Consider the following 26,712-nt stretch of genomic DNA (forward strand, 5'->3'; position numbering starts at 1 on the left):
CCACTGGTGATATTCTTTCTAATCATACTAATGTCTGGTTATCATTCTTGAAATATTTTGGAGTTATGTATAGCTGCCCTTAACATCTCAGGCTTTTGACATGGTGTGGCACAGGGTTCTCATCTCTAAACTCCCCCTTTTTGGCTCCCTTCCCCAACACACACACACTTTACTCCTTCATATCTAGCTTCCCCTCTGGCTGATCTATCTCTTTGGTTATTGATGGATCAGCCTACTCCCTTTTCTCCATCAGCAGCAGTGTCCCGCAAAGTTCTGTCTTGTTCTCAACATTTTTTCTCCTCTATTTCAACGATTTTCTCTACACCACAAATAATCCAAGGCACTCATATCTTGACGTCTCAGTACTGCATTCATCCACATCCTTCAATTCTGCTCCCTCGTCTCTCACTCGATCTGCATCTCCTCTTAGCATAGCCTCCTTCATAAACTCGTACGCAATATCTCATTGGGGTACACAAAATCCTGTCAAGTTTAATGCCTCCAAGACCCAGTATTGATCCATCTCTCTATCAAAAACTCCCCACAACTCTCGTTTCTCCTTTGATGTTTCTGTAATTCCATTGTTAGCCACAGAACGTATTCAGCGTTACTGTAACATCCACTCTTCATGGAAACCCGTTATTTCAGTAGTAACTAAGTCTGCCTCTAAGAAAATGGGTGTCCTGTTTAGATGTCGAAACTTCTCTTCTGAACAGTTGCTCTGTTTATACAATGGACTGAGTCGTCCTTGTGTAGAGGACTGCTGTCACATCTAGGGTGGTTCTAGCTCTGCATCCTTGCTTGACAGGGCTGAGTCGAAAGCGATCCGCCTTATAAACTGTCCCAGGCTAACATTCAAAACTTGTCCCCCTTGCCCTACGCCACAAAGTTGGTTCACTCTCCCTATTCTATAGATATTACTTTGGTTTTTGCTCCCGAGAGCTGGATACTTGTGTGCACACACCACTAGCTAGACCACGCAATACTTGGCAAGCTGATACGTCACATGATTATTGTATAGCCATCAGCAGCTCAAGGGTGGGCCGGTCTGATACCTGCTTCTTTCCCAACACACCGAAGCCTTGGAACCCCCTACCATCTCATGTCTTTCCGAATAACTATGATCTAGCACATTTCAAAAGACAGGTTTTCACTTTTTCAAAAATTCGTAAATACTTTCCCTTGTCTCTTCTTTTTCCTTTTTACAATTCTTTCTACATTCCTTTTAAGGCCTTGGTGTGGACTTTTTTTTTACTGGAGCCTTCAACATATACACTACTCCCTCCTAGTACTTAAACTACTTATACTGCTGGTATTAGCTACTGTCCTGGCTTGCTGGCTGGCTGTGTAATTACTTACTTATAACTGTCTGTTTGTAAAGTGAGGGGAAATTCTACCATCATGGTAAACATACCTCTTACTTTCTCTGATGTCATATAATGCTATAAACTTCTTTCTGCTGACGTCATTGAATTTCAAATTCTTTCTATTCTAATATAGAAACTTCTATATATCGTGCGTGTGTGTGTGTGTGTGTGTGTGTGTGTGTGTGTGTGTGTGTGTGTGTGTGTGTGTGTGTGTGCTTTTTTGTCACCTTCTTACCTGTGTGTGCAAAGGGTCTCGCTTTGTTTATCTACATGCTTATAAACATACGGGTAGGTACACGAAATGCAAAGGTAAAGGTATGCTTAATTATTTCAGAGTCATATATTACGTAATGTGGGAGCATGGAGTTTCATGAGAAGGTGAACTAATGGCGAATTGTTGACCATTTGAGCAAAGTAGTGAAGTAGGGCAAATGCAATCAATGCCAAGTAGTGATGTTTGCTGGAGTGCATAATGCAACACAATGTCTTACAAGTTCAATATTACATGTCCTATTCAAATTTGGACTATATATTCTCTTCCATACTGGATGTATTTTATGCTTCAGCATGATATCTTAATGTCACTTGAAAATAACGATTATTGGAGAACATACACTTGCCGCTAAATGAACTACTTAATGAGTCTCATAAGAACTGCAAGTGATCTCATATGCAGTTAGGACAATTCGCATGCTGATCACACACACACACACACACACACACACACACACACACACACACACACACACACACACATACACCAATTTGTTGCATGAACGCTTTTATACTGCCATAATCATTCCTGCGAAGAAGTCACACACTACCCCTCGATAATAATATATCTCCTAGAACTAGATCAAATAATTTTCTGAAAGGAATTATCATTGTAAGTTTATAACAATATTCTTCTATTTCCGCAACAGAAAGATTCAGTCATTAAGGGTCTGCCTGCGTTACTTTAACAACGAATTATGGGTCTGTGAGCTGAGGAAGCCGAAGCTGGACTTTAAGGTAAAAGTTTATCTTACAATTTCCATGTTAGGGTTGCTGTTCTAACTGTATGTCTCACTAAAACTACCATGCCGGGCTGGTCTAATACCTCCATATGTGCACCATGCAGGAACCTAGCGTATCTTTACTTCTTGTACTCTTCTTCTTGTTCTTAGTTTTCAAACAAATGCTTCTGAACAAGCACTCGTGCTTGCATACTTTTCTTTTCACGTTTGCTTAACATTCAAAACGTTTCCTACTCTCGGAGACATAAATTGGTACATTCTATCGTAAAAATGGATGACTGTGGTAAGTCTAAAAACTATTGTCCGGTTGTTCTTTTGTTGCAAGGACTTCAAATCACAACTCCCACCCAGACATCTTAACCCCAGAGTCTTCTCTCTCATCATAAGGATCGATCTCGTAAAGAGGGTTTCACACGTGAGATCGATATCTACGCTACTCAAGTTTAACCTTTCTCCCTGAGACCCTTTGGGTAATCCAGGTACTCAAAATCTTTTCCACACCATACCCAATTTGGTCTCCCACTCTTCCTCTCTCTCTCTCTCCCTCTATAACTTAAGTAAGTAAGGAGGGGAGGGCCCAAAAGAGCGTTATTGGATTACGGGGTTAATTGACGGGCCCGGCGAAAGAGAACTTTTGGATTTTAATGTGCTGAAGGTGCAACTGGAGGATTTTCTGTCATTATTTGGGGAAGGCAAAGGGTTGGGGATTTTTTAGGGGGTTTTTTCGGGAAAAAAGAGGGGAATTTTGGGGTGAAAAAGGGTGGTGAAGTAAGTGAGTTTGGGGAAGGGAAAGCCCTTGTGTAAAGGAAGCCAGGAGAGACTGGTACAAAATAAAAAAGGTGAGAAAAAAAGGGAATGGGGGAGTGGGGGAGGAATGGGATGTATTTGGGGAATCAGTGAGGGATTGCGAAAAAAGATGCTTGTGCATGAGAAGAGTGGGGGGTGGGTTTTTTTTAAAAAGGGTATGATGGGGGGATGAAGAAAAAGAGTTTTGGGGAAGAAAGAGAAGAAGAGGTTTTTTGGACTTTTTTGCGGGAAAAAAATTGAAAATTGGTGGGGGGAAGTAAAAAAGAAAGGGGACAGGAGGTCAAAAGAAAGGTAAAGGGGGAAAAAAAAAGGGAAAATGAATTTGGGGGTGAGGGGATATCATTAAATTTTAGGGGAATAAAAAAGTTCGGGAAAGGGAAAGGTTTAAAAAAAGGGTGCGTAAAGCCCAAAGGGAAAGCAAATGGGAACTTCAGTGAAGGGGGGCCAAAAGGGGGAGGTGATAACAAGTGTGGTGATTGGGGGGAAGGAGAGGGAAATGAGTTTTTTAAAGGGTTTGTTAAAAGGGTGTTTAGAAGAGGGGGCAGTTATGGGGTTTTTGGGGTCGAGGTGGTGTCCCAAAGTGAGAGGGTTGGGGAAATAAATTTGGTAAACAGAGAAGAGGTAGAAAAAGGGTTTTGGGCGGAAATGAAACCCGGGCCAAGGCACGGGTTTGGATGGTATTCCCCAGGGGGGAAATTTTTTAAAAAAAGGGGGTGACGGTTATTTTGGGAGGGTTTTGGTAAGGTTTTAATGTAGTATGCTCATGGTGAGGTGCCTGAGGATTGGGGGGGAAATGCGTTGCATAAGTGCATTGTACAGGGAAAAAGGGGAAAGAGGAGTGTTAAAAATTACAGAGGTATAAGTTTGTTGGTAAAATTATATGGGGGGGTTTTGGGATTGAGAGGGTAAAAAGGCATGTCCAGAGCCCCAGTTGGGGGAAAGAGCAGTGGGTTTAAAAGTGGTAGGGATTTTGTGGATCAGGTGTTTGCTTTGAAAGAATGTATGTGGGAAATATTTTAAAAAAGCAAAGGGATTTGTATGTAGTTTTATGGATTGGAGAAGGTATGATAGATTTGATAGAGAGGGCTCTGTGGAAGGTTTTAATTAAGAATTTTAGGGTTGTGGGAGGAAAGTTTTTTGGAAGCATTTGAAAATTTTTTTATGAGGATGAAAGGCATTGTCGTTGGGAAGAGAGGAAAAGTGATTGGTTTTTAGTAAATGTAGGTTTGCGGCGGGGGTTGTGTGCCCCCAAAGGTTTTTTAAAATTTGTTTATGGTGGGTTTGTTGGGGAAGGTAAAGGGCAAGGGTTTTGGAAAGGGGGGAAAATATAAAAAGTCTGTTGGGGTTTTAGGGGAGTTTGGGAATTTGGGGTCAGTTGTTGTTCCCTGGGGAAACAGCGCTGGGGGGGCAAATTCATGTAAGAAGCTGCGAAGCTGGGGGAACTGGGGTTTGGAAAAGTGTGGGGAAAGAAGAAATTTTAAGAGTAAATGTAAATTTAGAGAAAAGGTTATTAGGTAAAAGTAGGGTTGAGGGTCAAAAAAATTGGGGGGTGAGTTTGAAGGGGAAAAAAAATGGGGGAAAGGGAATTTTGTTTTAGTTATCTGGGGGTGGTCGGGCAGCGGATGGAACCAGGGAAGGGGAAAAGGGGGATAAATGGGGGGTGGGGGGGGGGGGCCCGGGGGGAAAATTTTTTGGGGGGCCCCCCTTGAAAAATGTGGGGAAAGTGAAAACTTTCCCCCGGAAAAAGGAAAAAAAGGGGTTTTATGTTTGAAGGAAAAAGGTTGTTCCAAAAATGTTGTATGGTTCCGGGGCGTGGGTATGGATGGAGTTGTGGGAAAGGAGGATGGATTTTCCCGGGAAAATTAAAAAGGGTTTTTTGTTTGAGGACATGTGGGGTTGAGGTGGTTTGATCGAGAAAGAAAATTTAAGGGGTTTTTTAAAAAGAAATGTTTGGAAATAAAAAAGCGTGGTTGGAGGCAGAAGGGGTTTTTTGGGAAAAGGGTTTTGGGCAATGGAGAAATGAGTGGGGAAAAAAGTTTGGGACCAAGAGGATTTATGTGTCGGAGGTGGAGGGAAGGAGGAGAAGAGGGAGGCCCAAAATTGGAGGTTTAAAAAGTGGAGTAAAAAAGGATTTTTTTTTAAATGGGGGCCCTTGAACATGCAGGAGGGTGAAAAGGGAAGGGCAAGGAATAGAGTAAAATTGGAGTTTTTGTGGAAAACCCGGTTTTTTGAGTGCTGTCATTTGGTTTTGAAGGGGGGCCATGTAAAGGGCGCCGGGGGGAAAAAACCGGGAAAAATTTTGTGTAGGTTGTAAATTTTGGTGTGGGGGGACGTTGTTTTTCTTGGTAGGGGGGGGGGTTTTGGGGCCATTTCTTTCGTCTTTTTTCCTTGCGCAAACCCCGCAAAAACGGGGGAAAAGGGGGACAAAAAAAAAAAAAAACAAAAATTTAAAAAAAGGGAAAAAAAAAAATTTTAAAAAAAAAAATTTTTTTTTTTTGATAAAATTATTATATATATATATTATTTATATATATTTTATATATTTTTTATCTATTATATATATATAATATTAATATAAAAAATTTTAAAAATATATATATATATATATATATATATTTTAAAAAAAAAAAAAGGGGTTTTTTTTTTCAAAGGGGTGGGGAAAAGGGGTGGGGGGTTAAATGGGGGGGAAAATGATTTGGTAAACGGGAAACGGGGTAGTAAAAGTTTTTGGGAAAGATAAAAAGCCGGCAAGCGGCAGGGTTTTGGAGGATTGAGGGGAAATCTTTTTAAAAAAGGGGGTTTGGTGTTATTTTTGGGACGGGTTGGAAAAGGTTTTTTAATGAATGTATAAATCATGGTGAGGTCCCTGAGGATTGGGGGAAAATGCGGGGCATTTGCCATTTAAAAAAGGGCAAAGGGGTTTAAGAGGAGGGGCTCAAATTACGGGAGGTAAAATTTTGTTGAGTACCCGGGTAAATTATAGGGGAGGGTTTTGATTGAAAAGGGTGAAGGCAGGGACAAGCATCAGTTTGGGGGAAAGGGCATTTGGGGTTTTTCAGAAGGGAAAGGGGGATGGGGTTGGTCAGGGGGGTTTGTTTTTGAAAAATTGTTTAAAAATTTACTTAGAAAAGCAAATGGATTTTTATGTAGCTTTAAGGATCGGGAAAAAAGGGCATATGATAGATTTGGGTTAGGAGGGCTTTGGGGAAAGGTTTTAATTTAAAAAATTTTTGGTGTGGGAGGAAAGTTGTTAGAAGCAGTGAAAATTTTTTTATGGGGTTTAAAAGGGCATGGGTACTTTTTGGGGAAGGAGGAAAGTGTTTGGTTCGGTGATGTAGGTTTGCGGCGGGGGGTTGTGCTGTCCCCATGGTTTTTAAAATTTTGTTTATGGATGGGGGTTGTTGGGGGTAAATGGAAAAAGGTTTTGGGAAAAAGGGGGGCCCAAGTATGAAGTCTGTTGGGGTTTAGGGGAGTTTGGGAATTTGGTCGTTGTTGTTCCTGTGAAACAGCGCTGGGTGGCAAATTCATGTGGAAAAAAACTGAAAGAAGGGGTTTAAACTGAGTTTGGTAAAGTGGTGGAAAAAGAAATTTTTAAAGAGTAAATGTAAATTTTAAAAAAAAAGGGTTATTAGGTACAATAGGGTTAGGGTCAATTTAAATTGGGGGGTGGTTTGAAGGGGAAAAAAAACTGGGGGAAAGTGAATTTTGTTTTGTTATCTGGGGGGTGGATCGGGCAGCGGATGGAACCATGGAAGCGGAAGGGGGATCAAGGGGGGGGGGGGAGGGGGGGGAAAATTTTTTGGGGCCTTAAAAAAAATGTGTGGAAGTCGAAAAACTTTATCCCGGAAAGAAAAAAAGGGGTTTTATGTTTAAAGGAAAAAGTTGGTTCCAACATTTTTTGGGTATGGTTCCCGGGGGGCGGGGGGTATGGATAGAGTTTGGGGGCCCCGGAGGATGGATGTCCCGGGAAAATTTGGAGATTTTTTGGGGAAAAAGTGGGTTTGAGGTGGTTTGATCGAGAAAGAAAACTTTAAGGGTTTTTTAAAAAGAAATTTTGTGGAAATAAAAAAGCGGGGGATGGAGAGCAGAAGAGGGTGTTTTGAAAGGGTTTTGGGAATGGAGAAAGGAGTAAAGGAAAAAGATTAAACCAAGAGGATATATGTGTCGGAGGTGGAGGGAAGAGGAGAAGAGGGGGGACCAAATTGGAGGGGGAAAAAGATGGATTTAAAAAGGATTTTTTGTTAAATGGGGGCCCTTTGAACATGCAGGAGGGTAAAAGGGAAAGGGGGGGGAAATAGAGTAAAATTGGGGGAGTTTTTGTGGAAAACCCGGGGTTGAGTGCTGTCGGGGGGGATTTAAGGGGGGCCATTTAAAGGGCGCCGGGGTAAAAACCGGGAAAAGTGTGTAGGTTGTAAATTTTGGTTGGGGGACGTTTTTATTCTTTTGTATGGGGGGGGGGTTGGGCCATTCTTTCGCTTTTTTCCTTTTCCCGCAAACCCGCAAAACGCGGGAAAAGCGCCCCAAAGAAAAAAAAAAAAAAAAAATAATATATATATCTATATATATATTTATTTATATAAATATATATATTTTTATCTTTTATAAAATATATTTTTTATCTAATAAAAATTTTAATTATATATATATATATATATATATATATATATAGGGGTTTTTTTGGGGTTTTGGAAGGAGGTTTTGGGGCAAATGGGGGGGTTTATGGGGAAAGGAAAAGGGAATTTTTAAACAGAAACGGGGTAGTAAAAGTTTTTGGGAAGATAAAAAGCCGGCAAGGGCAGCGGTTTGGATTTTTTTGAGGGGAAATCTATTAAAAAAGGGGGGTGCTGTATTGTTGACTGGGGGTTAGGTTTTTTAAAATGTATGTAGGGGAATCTTTTGGGAGGTGCCTGGGTTTGGGCGGGAATTTGGTGCTTTATTTCCCTTTTTGTAAAAGGGGCAAAGGGGTTTTAAGAGTGAGTGCTCAAATTCCCAGAGGAAAAATTTTTGGGTTGAGAAATTCCCGGGGTTTTAATATTTTGGGGAAGGGTATTAAATGGGGGGGGGTTGAAGGCAGGACAGAGCATCAGTTTGGGGGAAGGCAGTGTGGTTTCAGAAGGGGTAAAAAAGGGGATGTTTGGTCGGGTTTTTGGGCTTTGAAGAATGTATGGAGAAATATTAAAAAAAGCAAATGGATTTCTATGTAGCTTTATGGATCGGGAAAAAACAAGGATAGGGGTGGGTTTGGGGATAGAGTTTGCCTTGTGGAAGGTATTAAGAATATATGGGTGGGAGGAAAGTTGTTGAAGCAGTGAAATTTTTTTAATCAAAGGTTTAAAAGGCATGTTTTACGGGGGTAGGAAGGAGGAAAGTGTTTTGGTTTTCTCGGGTAAAAGTATTTGCGGCAGGGGTTTTTTGGTGTTTGTTTTCCAGGTTGTTTAATTTGTTTATGGATGGGTTTTTGGGGAGAGGTAAGGGAAGAGTTTTGGAAAGGGGGGCAAGAAATGAATTTCGGGTGGGGGAAAGAGAGTTTGGGGAAAGTGGTCAGTTTGTTTTTTCCCTAAATGATACAGCCCCTGGGGCGGATTCTTTGGGGAAAAACCCGGGCAGAAGCGGGGTGACTGATTTTTGGAAAAAAGTGTGGGGAAAGAGAAATTTAAAGAGTAAATGTAAAAGAGAAAAGGTTATTAGGTACAGTAGGGTTGGGGGTAAAGGGCCCCAATTGGGAGGTGAGTTTGAATGGAGAAAAACTGGAGGAAGTGAAGTGTTTTAGGTATCTGGGAGTGGATCTGGCAGCGGATGGAACCATGGAAGCGGAAGTGAATCATAGGTTGGGGGAGGGGGCGAAAATCCTGGGAGCCTTGAAGAATGTGTGGAAGTCGAGAACATTATCTCGGAAAGCAAAAATGGGTATGTTTGAAGGAATAGTGGTTCCAACAATGTTGTATGGTTGCGAGGCGTGGGCTATGGATAGAGTTGTGCGCAGGAGGGTAGATGTGCTGGAAATGAGATGTTTGAGGACAATGTGTGGTGTGAGGTGGTTTGATTGAGTAAGTAATGTAAGGGTGAGAGAGATGTGTGGAAATAAAAAGAGCGTGGTTGAGAGAGCAGAAGGTGTTTTGAAATGGTTTGGGCACATGGAGAGAATGAGTGAGGAAAAATTGACCAAGAGGATAGATGTGTCGGAGGTGGAGGGAACGAGAAGTGGGAGACCAAATCTTAGGTGGAAAGATGGAGGGAAAAAGATTTTGAGTGATCGGGGCCTGAACATGCAGGAGGGTGAAAGGAGGGCAAGGAATGGAGTGAATTGGAGCGATGTGGTATACCGGGGTTGACGTGCTGTCAGTGGATTGAATCAAGGCATGGAAAGCTGTGTAGGTATGTATATTTGCGTGTGTGGACGTATGTATATACATGTGTATGGGGGGGGTTGGGCCATTTCTTTCGTCTGTTTCCTTGCGATACCTCGCAAACGCGGGAGACAGCGACAAAGTTAAATAAAATAAATGAAATAATATGTATGTATGTATTTACTTATCTATCTATCAATTCATTCATTTATTTATCTATTTATCTATCTATTATACTTTATCGCCGTCTCCCGATTTAGCGAGGTAGCGCAAGGAAACAAACGAAAGAATGGCCCAAACCACACACATGCACATATATATATATATATATATATATATATATATATATATATATATATATATATATATATATATATATATATATATATATATATATATATATATATATATATATATATATATATATATATATATATATATATATATGTATATATATATATATATATTTATATATATATATGTATATTTATGTAGACGCCCGCACGCACATACACATACCTATACATTAAAATGTATACCTCCATACACATACACAGGCATATACAAATATACACATGTACATAATCATACATGTTGCCTTCATCCATTCCTGTCGCCACCCAACCACACATGTAATAGCACCCCCCCCCCACCGGCACACACACACACACACACACACACTCACACACACACACACACACACACACACACAAACACACACACACACACACACACACACACACACCGCGAGGTAGCGCTAGGAAAAGACAGAAAAGGCCACATTCGTCCACACTCAGTCTCTAGCTATCCTGTGTAATGCACCGAAACCACAGCTCCCTTTCCACATCCAGACCCCACAAAACTTTCCATGGTTTACCCCAGACGCTTCACATGCCCTGGTTCAATCCATTGACAGCAAATCGACCATGGTATACCACATCGTTCAACTTCACTCTATTCCTTGCACGCCTTTCACCCTCCTATATATTCAGGCCACGATCACTCGAAACCTATCATACTACATTCTTTCACATGCAGTTTGGTCTGCCGCTTCTGCCTCGTTCCCTCCACCTCTGACACATATGTCCTCTTTATCAATCTTTCCTCACTCATTCTCTCTATGTGACGAGGCCATTTTAACACACCCTCTTCTGCTCTCTCAGGCACACTCTTTTTATTACCACACATCTGTCTTGCCCTTTCATTAATTACTCGATCAACCACCTCACACCATATATTGTCCTCAAATATTTCATTTCCAATACCTCCACCCTCCTCCTCATAACCCTATCCATAGCCCATGCCTCGCAAGCATATAACATTGTTGGAACCACTATTCCTTCAAACATACACATTTTAGCTCTCCGAGATAACGTTCTCGCCTTCCTTCCACACATTCTTCGACACTCCAAGAACCTTATACCCCTCCCCCACCCAGTGATTCACTTCCGCTCCATGGTTCCATTCGCGTTCTATATCCACTTCCACATATCTAAAACATTTCAGTTCCTCCAGTTTTCCTCCATTCAAGCTTACCTCCCAATTTACTTGTCCCTCAGCCCTACTGAACTTAATAAACTTGCTCTTATTCACATTTATTCTCAGCTTTCTTCTCTCACACACTTTACCAAATTCAGTCATCAACTTCTGCAGCTTCTCACCCGAATCAGTCAACTGCGCTGTATCATCAGTGAACAACAACTGACTAACCTCGCAAGCCCTCTCATTCACAACAGACTGCATACTTGCCCCTTTCTCCAAAACACTTGTATTCACTCCCCTGACCACTCCATCCATAAACAAATTAAACAACCATGGGGACACCACGCCCCCCTGCTGCAAAGCGACATTCACTGGAAACCAATCACTTTCCTCTCTTCCTACTCGTACACATACCTTACATCCTTTGTAGAAAATTTCACTGCTTCAGCAACCTTCCTCCCACACCATATACTCTTAATACCCTTCACAAAGTATCTCTATCAGCCCTATCTTATGTCTTTAGATCCATAAATGCTACATACAGATCCATTTGTTTTTCTAAGTATTTCTCACATACATTCTTCAAAGCAAACACCTGATCCAAACATCTTCTACCGCTTCTGAAACCACACTGCTCTTCCCCAATCTGATGATCTGTATATGCTTTTACCCTCTCAGTCAATACCCTCCAATATAATTTCCCAATGATATTCAACAAACGTATGCCTCTTTAGTTCAACCCTCACCATCATCCCCTTTACCTTAGTACAATGGCATTATGCATGCATTCAGCCAGTCATCAGTCACTTCACCATGATTCATACATACATTGAATATCCTTACCAAACATTCAACAACACAGTCATCCCCTTTTCTTAACAAATTCCGATGCAAAACCATCTAAACCCTGCCGCCCTGCCAGATTTCATCCTCCGCAAAGTTTTCACTACCTCTTATCTGTTTACCAAACCATTTTCCTTGACCCTATCACTTCACACACCACTCCAACCAAAATACCCTATAACTGCCATTTTATCATCCAACACATTCAACAAACCCTCAAAATACTCACTTCATCTCCTCACTCCATCACCCTTTCTAATCTGCTTACCTCCCACCTTTCTCATTCCACATGCATCTTTTGCACAAGCTATCACTGCTTCCCTAGATTCATGCCATTCCTGCCCCACTTCCCTTACGCCATTTGCTGTCATCTTTTGCCATTCTACACTCACTCTCTCCAGGTACTTCTTCACACAAGTCTCCTTTCCAAGCTCACTTACTCTCACCATTCTCTTCTCCCAAAATTCTCTCTTCTTTTCTGAAATCCTCTACAAATCTTCAACTTCGCCTCCAGAAGATAGTGATCAGACATCCCTCCAGCTGCCCCTCTCAAAACATTAACATCCAAAAGCCTCTCTTTTACACGCCTATCAATTAATACGTAAACCAATAACTTCCTTTGACCCTCTCTCCTATTCACATGCGTATACTTATGCGTAAGTTTCTTTTTAAACAAGGTATTCCCAATTACCATTCTTTTTTGTGCACAGAAGTCCACAAGCTCTTCATCATTTTCATTAACACCACCGAACACCCCATGAACACCAATCATACGTTCAACTGCCAAATTACTATAGAATGCTTTCAAATCACCCATCACTGTAATCCGGTCTCGTGCATCAAAGCTGTAGACACATTCAATCAGCTGCTCCCAAAACATTTACCTCTCATGATCTTTCTTCTTAAGCCCATGATCATCGGCACCAACAATCACAGTGCAAAGAGAAGGTCAGATGTCAGGTCACGTAAATAGTGCCCACCTGCACTTTGTCGCTGTCTCCCGCGTCAGCGATGTAGCGCAAGGAAACAGACGAAAGAATGGCCCTACCCACCTACATATAAATATTCATACTTGCCGTCCTCAGCCATTCCCGTTGCCACCCCGCAACGCATGAAATGGCACCTCCTCCCCGCAGGCGCGCGAGGTAGCGCTAGGAAAAGACAACATAGGCCACATTCGTTCACACTCAGTCTCTAGCTGTCATGAGTAATACACCGAGACCAAAGCTCCTTTTCCACATACTTTCCATGGTTTACCCAAGAGTATACTGATGAGTTTGAGAAGATATGTTCCATTGGATCTAAGTTGAAATACACTAGATCTTTCATTTATAAAACCCTTTTGTTAGCAAAGCAGTCATATTTTGAGTTCAGCCCAAACCTCCAATTGACATAAAGAATCTTTTAGTTCTCTCTTTTAATAATAATTTTACTTTACTTCTCATGTTGCTTAAAACCTCTAATGTAAATGTTGCATTCAGCAACAATATTACTATAAGGAATACCTTAATCAGGAACTCGCCAGAAAATTCTCTTCGGTGCATCTATGAAGTGCCATGTAGAAATTGTGATAAGTTTTATGTTGGGCAGACTGGTAAGGATCTATCTGTTAGACTTAAGCAACAGAGATATAGTATAAGAACGGGACAAGAATCAAATACCTTGTTTAATCACGTTAAAAACTATGATCATTGAATTGACTGGATTAATGCTACTTCAGTTATTAACTCTAACTCCAGTACCACGAGAAATATCATTAATCATTTATCATTAAATACAAAGAGAATTATAATGGTCTACATAAATTGGATAACTTTATTGTTGGTAAAATTTGTAAACAATTCACCTTCTTGTCCATATAATGTTTATGATACCCTTGTTGTCTGTCTTGTACAATCGTATGTTTACCAAATGGTGAAGGTTATTTGAAGTATGTATGACTCATGGCGAGGTGCCTGAGGATTGGGGAATGCGTGCATAGTGCCATTACACAAAAGCAAAGGGAATAAAGGTGAGTGCTCAAATTACAGAGGTATAAGTTTGTTGAGTATTCCTAGAAAATTGTATGGGAGGATATTGATTGAGAGGGTAAAGGCATGTACAGAGCATCAGATTGGGGAAGAGCAGTGTGGATTCATAAGTGATAGAGGATGTGTGGATCAGGTGTTTGCTTTGAAGAATATATGTGAAAAATACTTAGAAAAGCAAATAGATTTGTATGTAGCATTCATGGATCTGGAGAAGGTATGTGATAGAGTTGATGGAGATGCTCTGTGGAAGGTAGTAAGAATATATGGTGTGGGAGGCAAGTTGTTAGGAACAGTAAAAAGTTTTTTATCGAGGATTTAAGGCATGTGTACGTGTAGGAAAAGCGGAAAGTCATTGGTTCTCATTGAATGTTAGTTTACGGCAGGGGTGCATGATGTCTCCATGGTTGTTTGATTTGTTTATGGATGGGGTTGTTAGGGAGGTGAATGCAAGAGTTTTGGAAAGAGGGGCAAGTGTGCAGTATGTTGTGGATGAGAGAGCTTGGGAAGTGAATCAATTGTTGTTCGCTGATGATACATCGCCGGTGGCTGATTCGGGTGAGAAACTGCAATAGCTAGTGACTGAGTTTGGTAAAGTGTGTGAAAGAAGAAAGCTGAGAGCAAATGTGAATAAGAGCAACGTTATTAGGTACGGTGGGGTTGAGAGACAAGTTAATTGGGAGGTAAGTTTGAATGGAGAAAAACTGGAGTAAGTGAAGTGTTTTAGATATCTGGGAGTGGATCTGGTAGCAGATGGAACCATAGAGTGAAAGCGAATCATTGGGTGGGGGAGGGGGCGAAAGTTCTGAGGGCGTTGAAAAATATATTGAAGTCGAGAAGGTTATCTTGGACCGCAAAAATGGGTATGTTTGAAGGAATAGTGGTTCCAACAATGTTCTATGTTTGTGAGGCGTGGGCTATAGATAGAGTTGTGCGGAGGAGGGTAGATGTGCTGGAAATGAGATGCTTGAGGACAATGTGTAGTGTGAGGTGGCTTAATCGAGTAAGTAATGAAAGGGTAAGAGATATGTGTGGTGATAAAAAGTGTTGTTGAGAGAGCAGAGGAGGGTGTTTTGATATGGTTTGGTCACATGGAGAGAATAAGTGAGGAAAGATGGACAAAGAGGATAAATGTGTCAGAAGTGGAGGGAACGAGGAGAAGTGGGAGACCAAATTAGAGGTGGAAAGATGGAATGAAAAAGATTGTGAGTGATCGGGACCTGAACTTGTAGGAGGGTGAAAGGTGTGCAAGGAATAGAGTGAATTGGAACGACGCGGTATACCGCGGTCGACATGCAGTCAATGGATTGAACCAGAGCATGTGAAGCGTCTGGGGTAAACCATGGAAAGTTCTGTGGGGCCTGGATGCGGAAAGGGAGCTGTGGTTTCGGTGATTTATACATGACAGCTAGAGACAGACTCTGAAAGCTTTTCCTAGCGCTACCTCGCGCGTATGTGGGGGAGGGAGTTGCTATTTCATGTGCGGAGCCGGAAAAAATAAGGGCAGATAATATGAATTATGTACATGCGTATATATATGCATATGTGTGTGTGAGTATATATATATATATATATATATATATATATATATATATATATATATATATATATATATATATATATATATATATATATATATATATATATATATATACATATATCTTTCTTTTTCTTTCATACTATTCGCCATTTCCCGCATTAGCGAGGTAACGTTAAGAACAGAGGACTGGGCCTTAGAGGGAATATCCTCACCTGGCCCACTTCTCTGTTCCTTCTTTTGGAAAAAAAAAAAAAGAGAGGGGAGGATTTCCAGCCACCCGCTCCCTCCCCTTTTAGTCGCCTTCTACGACACGCAGGGAATACGTGGGAAGTATTCTTCCTCTCCTATCCCCAGGGATAATATATATTTATTATTTTCTTTTTTTTATTATACTTTGTCGCTGTCTCCCGCGTTTGCGAGGTAGCGCAAGGAAACGGACGAAAGAAATGGCCCAACCCCCCCACATACACATGTATATACATACGTCCACACACGCAAATATACATACCTACACAGCTTTCCATGGTTTACCCCAGACGCTTCACATGCCTTGATTCAATCCACTGACAGCACGTCAACCCCGGTATACCACATCGCCCCAATTCACTCTATTCCTTGCCCTCCTTTCACCCTCCTGCATGTTCAGGCCCCGATCACACAAAATCTTTTTCACTCCATCTTTCCACCTCCAATTTGGTCTCCCTCTTCTCCTCGTTCCCTCCACCTCCGACACATATATCCTCTTGGTCAATCTTTCCTCACTCATTCTCTCCATGCGCCCAAACCACTTCAAAACACCCTCTTCTGCTCTCTCAACCACGCTCTTTTTATTTCCACACATCTCTCTTACCCTTACGTTACTCACTCGATCAAACCACCTCACACCATACATTGTCCTCAAACATCTCATTTCCAGCACATCCATCCTCCTGCGCACAACTCTATCCACAGCCCACGCCTTGCAACCATACAACATAGTTGGAACCACTATTCCTTCAAACATACCCATTTTTGCTTTCCGAGATAATGTTCTCGACTTCCACACATTCTTCAAGGCCCCCAGAATTTTCGCCCCCTCCCCCACCCTATGATCCACTTCCGCTTCCATGGTTCCATCCGCTGCCAGATCCACTCCCAGATATCTAAAACACTTCACTTCCTCCAGTTTTTCTCCATTCAAACTCACCTCCCAATTGACTTGACCCTCAACCCTACTGTACCTAATAACATTGCTCTTATTCACATTTACTCTTAACTTTCTTCTTCCACACACTTTACCAAACTCAGTCACCAGCTTCTGCAGTTTCTCACATGAATCAGCCACTAGCGCTGTATCATCAGCGAACAACAACTGACTCACTTCCCAAGCTCTCTCATCCCCAACAGACTTCATACTTGCCCCTCTTTCCAAAACTCTTGCATTTACCTCCCTAACAACCCCATCCATAAACAAATTAAACAACCATGGAGACATCACACACCCCTGCCGCAAACCATTTTACACACCCTCTTTTGCTTTCGCAACCAAACTCTTTTGATTTCCTCACGTTTTCTTTTACTTCCATTGCTTACTCGATGAAATCACCTCGCACCACATATTGTCCTCAAACATCTCATTTCCAACACATCCATCCTCCTCTGCTGAACCCTATCTATAGCTCATTTATTGCAACCATATGATATTGGAATTACTTTTTTCTTCAAACATACCCAATTTTTGTCACATATATCTCTTGGACATGCCATCACTACTTCCCAAGATTGCTACCGTTCCTCATCCACTCTCCTCACTTTATTTGCTGCCACCTTTTATTATACTACACTAAATCTCTCCTTTCCAAGCTCACTTACTCTCACCAATCTCATCTCCCGACGTTATCTCTTCTTTTTCGAAGACCACAACAAATCTTCATCCTCACCTCCACAAGATAGTGATCAGGCATCCCACCAGCTGCCCATCTGAGCTGATTTACATCCGAAAGCCTTTACTTTACACGCTTGGCAACTAATATGTAATCTAAAAGTATCTGTTGACTATCTCTTCTATTCACACATGTATACTATGTATACTTGTGTATATCTCTCTTTTAAACCAGGTATTCCCAATCTCTGGTCTTTTCTCAGTACAAAACTCTTCAAGGTCTTAGTCATTTCCATTCATAACTTTGAATGCTAAAAGCCCACTAATCATATCCTCAACTGCCACGTTACTTACCTTCGCATTCAAATCACCTATCACTAGTACCCAGTATCGTCCGCTAAAACTGCTGATACACTCTCTAAGTTGCTCCCAAAACACTTAATTCTCATGATTTTTCTCCCCAAGGTCAGATGCATGAGCACCAATAATCATCCTTCTCTCGCCATCTACTTTCAGTTTCATTCACATCAATCTAGAATTTACTTCCTTCTACTCCCTTACTTCAGAAGCACTGCTGCTCCTTCCTTAGCTCTTATCCTCTAACCAACCCCTGACTTTACTCCGCAACGTTTTCAAACCACTCTCTCCCTTTCCTTTCCGAGGTCAATTACTCTCACCATTCTCTTCTCCCCAACACTCTCTCTTATTTTCTGAAAACCTCCAAAAGTCTTCGCCTTCGCCTCTACAAGATGATTATCAGATATCCCTTCAGCTGCCCCTCTCAGCAAATCAACATCCAAAAGTCTCTCATTTACACGCCTATCAATTAACACATAATCCAATAACGCACTCTGGCCATCTCTCCTACTCATACAGTATACTTATGTATATCTCTCTTTTTAAACACGGTATTCCCAATCACTAGTCCTTTTTCAGCACACAAATCTACAAGCTCCTCACCAGTTCCATTTACAACACAGAACACCCCATGTACACCAGTTATAACTTCAACTGCTCATATTACACACCTTTTCACTCAAATCACCCATCACCATAACCCAGGCTCGTGCATCAAAGCTGCTAACACTCACTCAGCTGCTCCCAAAACACTTGCCTCTCATGATCTCTCCTCTCATGACCACATGCATAGGTACCAATAATCACCAATCTCTCCACTCACTTTCAGTTTTACCCATATCAGAATTTATTTTCTTACACTCTATCACGTACTCCGACAACACCTATTCCAGTAGTGCTACTTCTTCCTTTGCTCTTGTTCCTTCACTAACCACTAACTTTCCTCCCAAGACATTTTCAAACCACTCTTCCCTTTTACCCTTGCCCTTCGTTTCACTCAGAGCCAAAACATCTGGGTTGTTTTCCTCAAATTTACTTCCTATCTCTCCTTTTTTTTTCATCTAGGTAAGAGCAAATCACGTAAGGGGAGTGGGGAAGGAATGGGATATATGGAGGGAAGCAGTGATGACTTGCGCATAAGATGCCTGTGGCATGAAAAAGCTGGGAGGTGGGCAGATTAGAAAGAGTAGTGAGTAGTGGGATGAAGTAAGATTATTAGTGAAAAAAGAAGAGAGGCGTTTGGATGATTTTTGCAGGAAAGTACTGCAAATGACTGGGAGATGTATAAACAAAAGCAGCAGGAAGACAAGAGAATGGTGCACTAGGTGAAAAAGATGGCGAATGAGAGTTGGAGTGAGAGAGTATCATTTAATTTCAGGGAGAATAAAAGATGTTTTGGATGGAGCGTAGGACAAGAAAACAAATGGGAACGTCGGTGAAGGGGCAAATGGAGAGGTAATAGCAAGTAGTGATAAAGTGAGGAGATGGGATGAGTATTTTGAAGGTTTGTTGAATGTATTTGATGATGGAGTGGAAGACATAGTGTGTTTAGGTCAGAGTGGATAGGAAGTGAGAGGATCAGGGAGAATGGTTTAGTTAGCAGAGAAGAGGTAGTGAAAGCCTTGTGGAAGATGGAAACCAGCAAGGTGGCGACATTGGATGGTATTTTTTTTTTTTTTCATTATACTTTGTCGCTGTCTCCCGCGTTTGCGAGGTAGCGCAAGGAAACAGACGAAAGAAATGGCCCAACCCCCCCCATACACATGTATATACATACGTCCACACACGCAAATATACATACCTACACAGCTTTCCATGCCTTGATTCAATCCACTGACAGCACGTCAACCCCGGTATACCACATCGCTCCAATTCACTCTATTCCTTGCCCTCCTTTCACCCTCCTGCATGTTCAGGCCCCGATCACACAAAATCTTTTTCACTCCATCTTTCCACCTCCAATTTGGTCTCCCTCTTCTCCTTGTTCCCTCCACCTCCGACACATATATCCTCTTGGTCAATCTTTCCTCACTCATCCTCTCCATGTGCCCAAACCACTTCAAAACACCCTCTTCTGCTCTCTCAACCACGCTCTTTTTATTTCCACACATCTCTCTTACCCTTACGTTACTCACTCGATCAAACCACCTCACACCACACATTGTCCTCAAACATCTCATTTCCAGCACATCCATCCTCCTGCGCACAACTCTATCCATAGCCCACGCCTCGCAACCATAAAACATTGTTGGAACCACTATTCCTTCAAACATACCCATTTTTGCTTTCCGAGATAATGTTCTCGACTTCCACACATTCTTCAAGGCCCCCAGAATTTTCGCCCCCTCCCCCACCCTATGATCCACTTCCGCTTCCATGGTTCCATCCGCTGCCAGATCCACTCCCAGATACCTAAAACACTTCACTTCCTCCAGTTTTTCTCCATTCAAACTCACCTCCCAATTGACTTGACCCTCAACCCTACTGTACCTAATAACCTTGCTCCTATTCACATTTACTCTTAACTTTCTTCTTCCACACACTTTACCAAACTCAGTCACCAGCTTCTGCAGTTTCTCACATGAATCAGCCACCAGCGCTGTATCATCAGCGAACAACAACTGACTCACTTCCCAAGCTCTCTCATCCCCAACAGACTTCATACTTGCCCCTCTTTCCAAAACTCTTGCATTTACCTCCTAACAACCCCATCCATAAACAAATTAAACAACCATGGAGACATCACACACCCCTGCCGCAAACCTACATTCACTGAGAACCAATCACTTTCCTCTCTTCCTACACGTACACATGCCTTACATCCTCGATAAAAACTTTTCACTGCTTCTAACAACTTTCCTCCCACACCATATATTCTTAATACCTTCCACAGAGCATCTCTATCAACTCTATCATATGCCTTCTCCAGATCCATAAATGCTACATACAAATCCATTTGCTTTTCTAAGTATTTCTCACATACATTCTTCAAAGCAAACACCTGATCCACACATCCTCTACCACTTCTGAAACCACACTGCTCTTCCCCAATCTGATGCTCTGTACATGCCTTCACCCTCTCAATCAATACCCTCCCATATGATTTACCAGGAATACTCAACAAACTTATACCTCTGTAATTTGAGCACTCACTCTTATCCCCTTTGCCTTTGTACAATGGCACTATGCACGCATTCCGCCAATCCTCAGGCACCTCACCATGAGTCATACATACATTAAATAAGCTTACCAACCAGTCAACATCAGTGATGGATTGGATGGTATTATGGTGGAATTTACCAAAAAAAAAGTGAATTTGTTGTTAATTGATTGGTAAGGATATTTGAAGTATGTGTGGATCATGGTGAAGTGCCTGAGGATTTTCGGAATGCCATTGTACAAAGGCAAAGGGGATTAAAGTGTGTGTTCAAAGTACAGAGGCATAAGTTTGATGAGTATTCCTGGGAATTTATACGAGAGGGTATTGACTGAGTGGGTAAAGGCATGTACAAAGCATCAGACTGGGGAAAAGCAGTGTGGTCTCAGGAGTGGTAGATGTGTGGATCAGGTGTTTGCTTTGAAGAATGTATGTGAGCAATACTTCGAAAAACAGATGGATTTGTATGTAGCATTTATGAATCTAGAGAAGTTATGTGATAGAGGTTCATAGGTATCCTTTGTGGAAGGTTTCAAGAGTATATGGTGTAGGAGGCAAGTTGCTAGAAACAGTGAAGAGTTTTTATCGAGGATGTAAGCCTTGTGTACGAGTAGGAAGAGAAGAAAGTGATTCGTGCCAGTAATTGTCGGTTTGCGGCAAGGGTGCGTGATGTCTCCGTGGTTGTTTGATTTGCTTGTGGAAGGGATTGTTAGGCAAGTGAATGCAAGAGTTTTGGAGAGAGGGGCAAGTATGCAGTCTGCTGTGAATGAGAGGGTGTGTAAATTGAGTCAGTTGTTGTTCCCTGATGATACAGCGTTGGTGGCTGCATAAGTTGGTGACTGATTTTGGTGACGTATGTGAAAGAAGAAAAATGATCGAAAATGTTAATAAGAGCAAAGTTATTAGCTTCAGTAGGGTTGAGGGACAAGTTAATTGGGAGGTATGTTTGAATGGAAAAAACCTGAAAGTGTTCCAGATATCTGGGAATGGACTTAACAGCGGATGGATGCATGGAAGCGGAAGTTAGTCATAGGGTGGGGGAGGGGGTGAAGGTTCTAGGAGCGTTGAAGGATGTGTGGAAGGCAAAAACGGCATTTGGGGGGATCAGAAATCGGTATGTTTGAAGCAATGGTGGTTCCAACAATATTATATGGTTGCAAGGCATGGGCTATGAATAAGGTTGTGATGAGGAGGGTGAATGTGTTGGAAATGAAATGCATGAGGACGAAATGTCTTGTGAGGTGTTTGATAGAATAAGTGATGAAAAGGTAAAAGAGATCTGTGGTGATAAACAGAATATGGTTAAAAGAGCAGAAGAGAGTTTATTGAAAAGGTTTGGACACATGGAGAGAATGAGTGAGGAAAGAATGACAAAGAGGATATATGTGTCAGAGGCGGAGGGTAAAAGGAGAAGAACAAATTGGAGGTGGAAGGATGGAGAGGAAAAGATTTTGAGGATTGGGGACTGAACATACAGGAAGGTGAAAGTCGTGCAAGGAATAGAGTGAACTGGGACGATGTGGTATACCGGGGTCGACGTGCTGTCAATGGATTAAACCACAGCATTTTAAATGTCTACGGTAAACCATGGATAGGTCTGTGGGGTCTGGATGTGGAAACAGAGCTCAGGTTTCGGTGAATTAAAAATGACACCTACAGACTAAGTTTGAAGGGATGTGGCCTTCTTTGTCTTTTCTTGGCGCTACCTCACTGGGGTGGGTAGCGTGTGGGGTGGATGCCATTTCACGTGCGTTGGAGTGGCGACGAGAATAGGTGAATGCAGCAAATAAGAATATACACATGTGCATATCCAGGCCCCACAGACCTTTCCATGGCTTACCACAGACGCTTCACATGCCGTGGTTCAATCAATTGACAGCACGTCTACGCCGCTATACCACATCGGTCCAATTCACTCTATTAATTTTGCACGCCTTTTACCCTCCTGTATGTTCAGGCCCCGATCGTTCAAAATCTTATTTACTACATCCTTCCACCTCTAATTTGGTCTCCCACTTCCTTGTTCCGTCTACCTCTACAAAAATATTCCCTTTGTCAATCTTTACTCGCTCATTCCCTACATGTAACCAAACCATTTCAACATACCCTCTTCTGCTCTCTCAACCACACTCTTTTTATTACTACACACCTCTCTTACCCTTTCATTACAGACTCGATCAAACCACCCCACACCACAGATTCCCCTCAAACATTTAATTTCCAACACATCCACCCTCCTCCGCACAAACCTATCTATAGCCCATGTCTCGCAACAAAGCAACATTCTTGGAACCACTATTCCTTCAAACATACCCAGTTTTGCTCTACGAGATAATGTTCTCGCCTTCCAAACATTCTTCAAAGCTCCAATAACATTCGCCCCTTACCCTACGCTCTGACTCACTTCCGCTTGCGTGGTTCCATCCGCTGCTAAGTCCACTCCCAGGTATCTAAAACGCTTCACTTCCTCCAATTTTTCCCACTCAAACTTACCTCCCACTTAACTTGTCCCTCAATCTTCTGAACCTAATAACCGTGCTCTTATTCACATTTACTCTCAGCTTTCATCTTTCACACACTGTACCAAACTCAGTCACCAACCTATGCAGGTTTTCACCCGAATCAGCCACCAGCGTTGTACTATTACCGAACAAAAACTGACCCACTTCCCAAGCCTTCTCATCCACAACAGACTGCATACTTTCCCCTCTCTCCAAATCTCTTGCATTCACCTCCCTAACCACCCCATCCATAAACAAATTAAACAACCATGGAGACATCACGCACCCATACGGCAAACCGACATTTACTGGGAACCAATCACTGTCCTCTCTTCATACTCATACACATGCCTTACATCTTCGACAAAAACTTTTCATTACTTCTAACTACTTACCTCCTATACCATATACTCTTAAAGCATTGCACAAACCATCTCTATATATCTTATCATATACCTTCTCCAGATGCATAAATGATGCATAAAATCCATCTCTTTCTCTAATCATTGCTCACATGCATTCTTCAAAGCAAACACCTGATCCACACATCCTCAACCATTTCCGTGACCACATAGCTCTTCCCCAATCTGATGCTCTGTGCATGCCTTTAACCTCTCAGTCAATACCCTCCCATATAATTTCCGGGGAATACTCAACAAACTTATACCTCTGTGATTTGAATACTAACCTTTATCCCCTTTGCCTTTGTACAATGGTACTATGCATGCATTCCGCCAATCCTTAGACAATTTACCATGAACCATACATACAATGAATATCCTCTGCAACCAGTCAACAACAAAGTCACCCTTTTTTAATAAATTCCCCTGCAATACAATCCAAACCCGCCGCCTTGCCGGCTTTCATCTTCCGCAGAGCTTTCACTACCTCTTTTCTGCTTACCAAACCATTCTCCCCTACCCTCTCACTTCGCACACCACCTGGACGAAAAGACCTTATATCTGTCACCATCATTAAACATTCAACAAATCTTCAAAGTACTCACTCCATCTTCTTACTTCACCACTACTTGTTATTATCTGTTTATTGCTAAATTATTGTTGTCATCTATTGTTTAATTTGTTTATGTATATGGTTGTTAGCGAGGTGAATGCAAGAGTTTTGGAGAGAGGGGCAGGCATGCACTCTGTTGTGGATGGGAAGTCTTGGGAAGTGAGTCAGTTGCTATTCGCTAATGATACAGCGCTGGTGGCTGATTCAGGTGAGAAACTGCGGAAGTTTGTGACCAAGTTTGGTAATGTGTGTGAAACAAGAAAACTGAGGGTAAATGTGAATAAGAACAAGGTTATTAATTTCAGTAGGGTTGAGTAACACATTAATTGGGAGGTAGGTGTCCATGGAGAATAACTAATAGAAGTGAAGTATTTTAGATATCTTGGAGTGGATTTAGCAGCGGATGAAACCATTGAAGGGAAAGTGAGTCACAGGATGGGGGAAGGTGCGAAGATTCTGGGAGCGCTGAAGAATGTGTGGAAAGCGAGAACGTTATCTCGGAGAGCAAAACTGGGTATGTTTAAAGGAATAGTGGTTCCAAAAATGTTATATGGTTGCAAGGCATGGGCTATAGAAAGCGTTGTGAGGAGGAGGGTTAATGTGTTTGAAATGAGATGCTTGAGGGCAATATGTGATGTGAAGTGGTTTCATCGAACAAGTAATGAAAGGGCAAGAGAGATGGGTGGTACTAAAAAGAGTGTGACTGGGAGAGCAGAAGAGGGTGTGTTGAAATGGTTTCGTCATATGGAGAAAATGTATGAGAAATGAATGACAAATAGGATATATATATATATATATATATATATATATATATATATATATATATATATATATATATATATATATATATATATATATATATATATATATATATATATATATATATATATATATATATATATATATATATATATATATATACCTTAACACAATCGTTTTCTTTGTATATATTCCATACAGAGGCGACATTGTATCCAGAAAATCTTATAAGAAAACAAGTAAAAACAAAGCAGGTTGAACATTTTTATATCACTTTTATTAAACCTCTTTGTTTTTCTATTTTTTCTAACAAACACTTTATAGACATTTTTTGCTGTCTTCACTGTATATGAGTGTCGGTGTTAATTTCTGTGTAAACCTGTCTGTGATACTTTCTCCTCAGTCCCAGAGGCCCCGTGTGCTAGTTATGTCCGTATCTCTGTTGGTGGATTTCATGGCCGTCGGCTGCTCATGCACCACCAGCAAGCCAAAATCCATATTCGCTAAACACGCCACAGAATTAATTTACCGGATATTCCCTCTATGTTATATATATATATATATATATATATATATATATATATATATATATATATATATATATATATATATATATATATATATATATATATATATATATATATAGTAGTGAGTCTCATCGTCGAGGAGTAGAAGTAGCACCTGGACCTGTCATTCAAGATGCACACAGTGAACAAGACTGCACAAATGAAAGTAAACATATTGCATTGAACATGATAGTGCCACACTACCAAGATCAGAAAATGGAAAGTAGTAAAAGTTCATCCTCTCATCTTGGACCTGCTAGTGAGGAAGACCGAAAACGCCGTGGATCAACATCAATCTTTGTTAATGCTCTTGGACACAGTACTCAGAAAGCAAGTCGTTGTGGGGATTCAGCTTCTTCTACCATTCAGTACCTTAATAACAACATACAAATGTAAAGGGTTTTTTAGTAGATAACATTTTAGATTTTTTTTCATATATAATTGCTTTTTCCAACTTTGTATAGGAAACATCAGGACTGTGATAATACTGGCCTCACATACACATCTCCACTCTCCAGCTGTCAAGTATGATTTACCGAAACCAGCACTTACCATCCACAACCAGGTCTTTTAGATTGCTTCATATGCTCTGGATCAGTCCATTACCATCTTGTTCATCCTATATTTAGCATGAATCCAGTTCATTCTATCCTATGCATGCCCTTCATTTTCCCGAATGTTTAGGCCCCAGTACCCCAAAGCCTCCTTCAGTCATTCCTTTCATCTCCTTCTAGATCTCCCTATTCCCATTTGTTTCATCTACTTTTAATATTAAGATCCTCTTAGTCAGTCTTTCTTTGCTCATCTTTGTATGTAGCATTTATGGATCTGGAGAAGGCATATGACAGAGTTGATAGAGATGCTCTGTGGAAGGTATTAAGAATATATGGTGTGGGAGGAAAGTTGTTAAAAGCAGTGAAAAGTTTTTATCGAGGATGTAAGGCATGTGTACGTGTAGGAAGAGAGGAAAGTGATTGGTTCTCAGTGAATGTAGGTTTGCGGCAGGGGTGTGTGATGTCTCCATGGTTGTTTAATTTGTTTATGGAGGTAAATTTGTTAGGGAGGTAA

The 26,712-nt window shown here is 41.3% G+C and overlaps 1 protein-coding gene across 1 annotated transcript in view; it reads left to right on the forward strand.

The window, feature by feature from the left end:
- Positions 1–2,253: 2,253 nt before the first annotated feature.
- LOC139749696 (uncharacterized) overlaps positions 2,254–26,712 on the forward strand; it is a 72,435-nt gene continuing 47,976 nt past the window's right edge. The window contains exon 1 of the mRNA XM_071663852.1: positions 2,254–2,378. The gene's annotated coding sequence lies outside the window, so the exon portion shown is untranslated. The remainder of the gene's footprint in view (positions 2,379–26,712) is intronic.

Source organism: Panulirus ornatus, chromosome 8 (assembly GCF_036320965.1).
Source record: "Panulirus ornatus isolate Po-2019 chromosome 8, ASM3632096v1, whole genome shotgun sequence".
NCBI classification, from domain to species: Eukaryota; Metazoa; Arthropoda; class Malacostraca; order Decapoda; family Palinuridae; genus Panulirus; species Panulirus ornatus.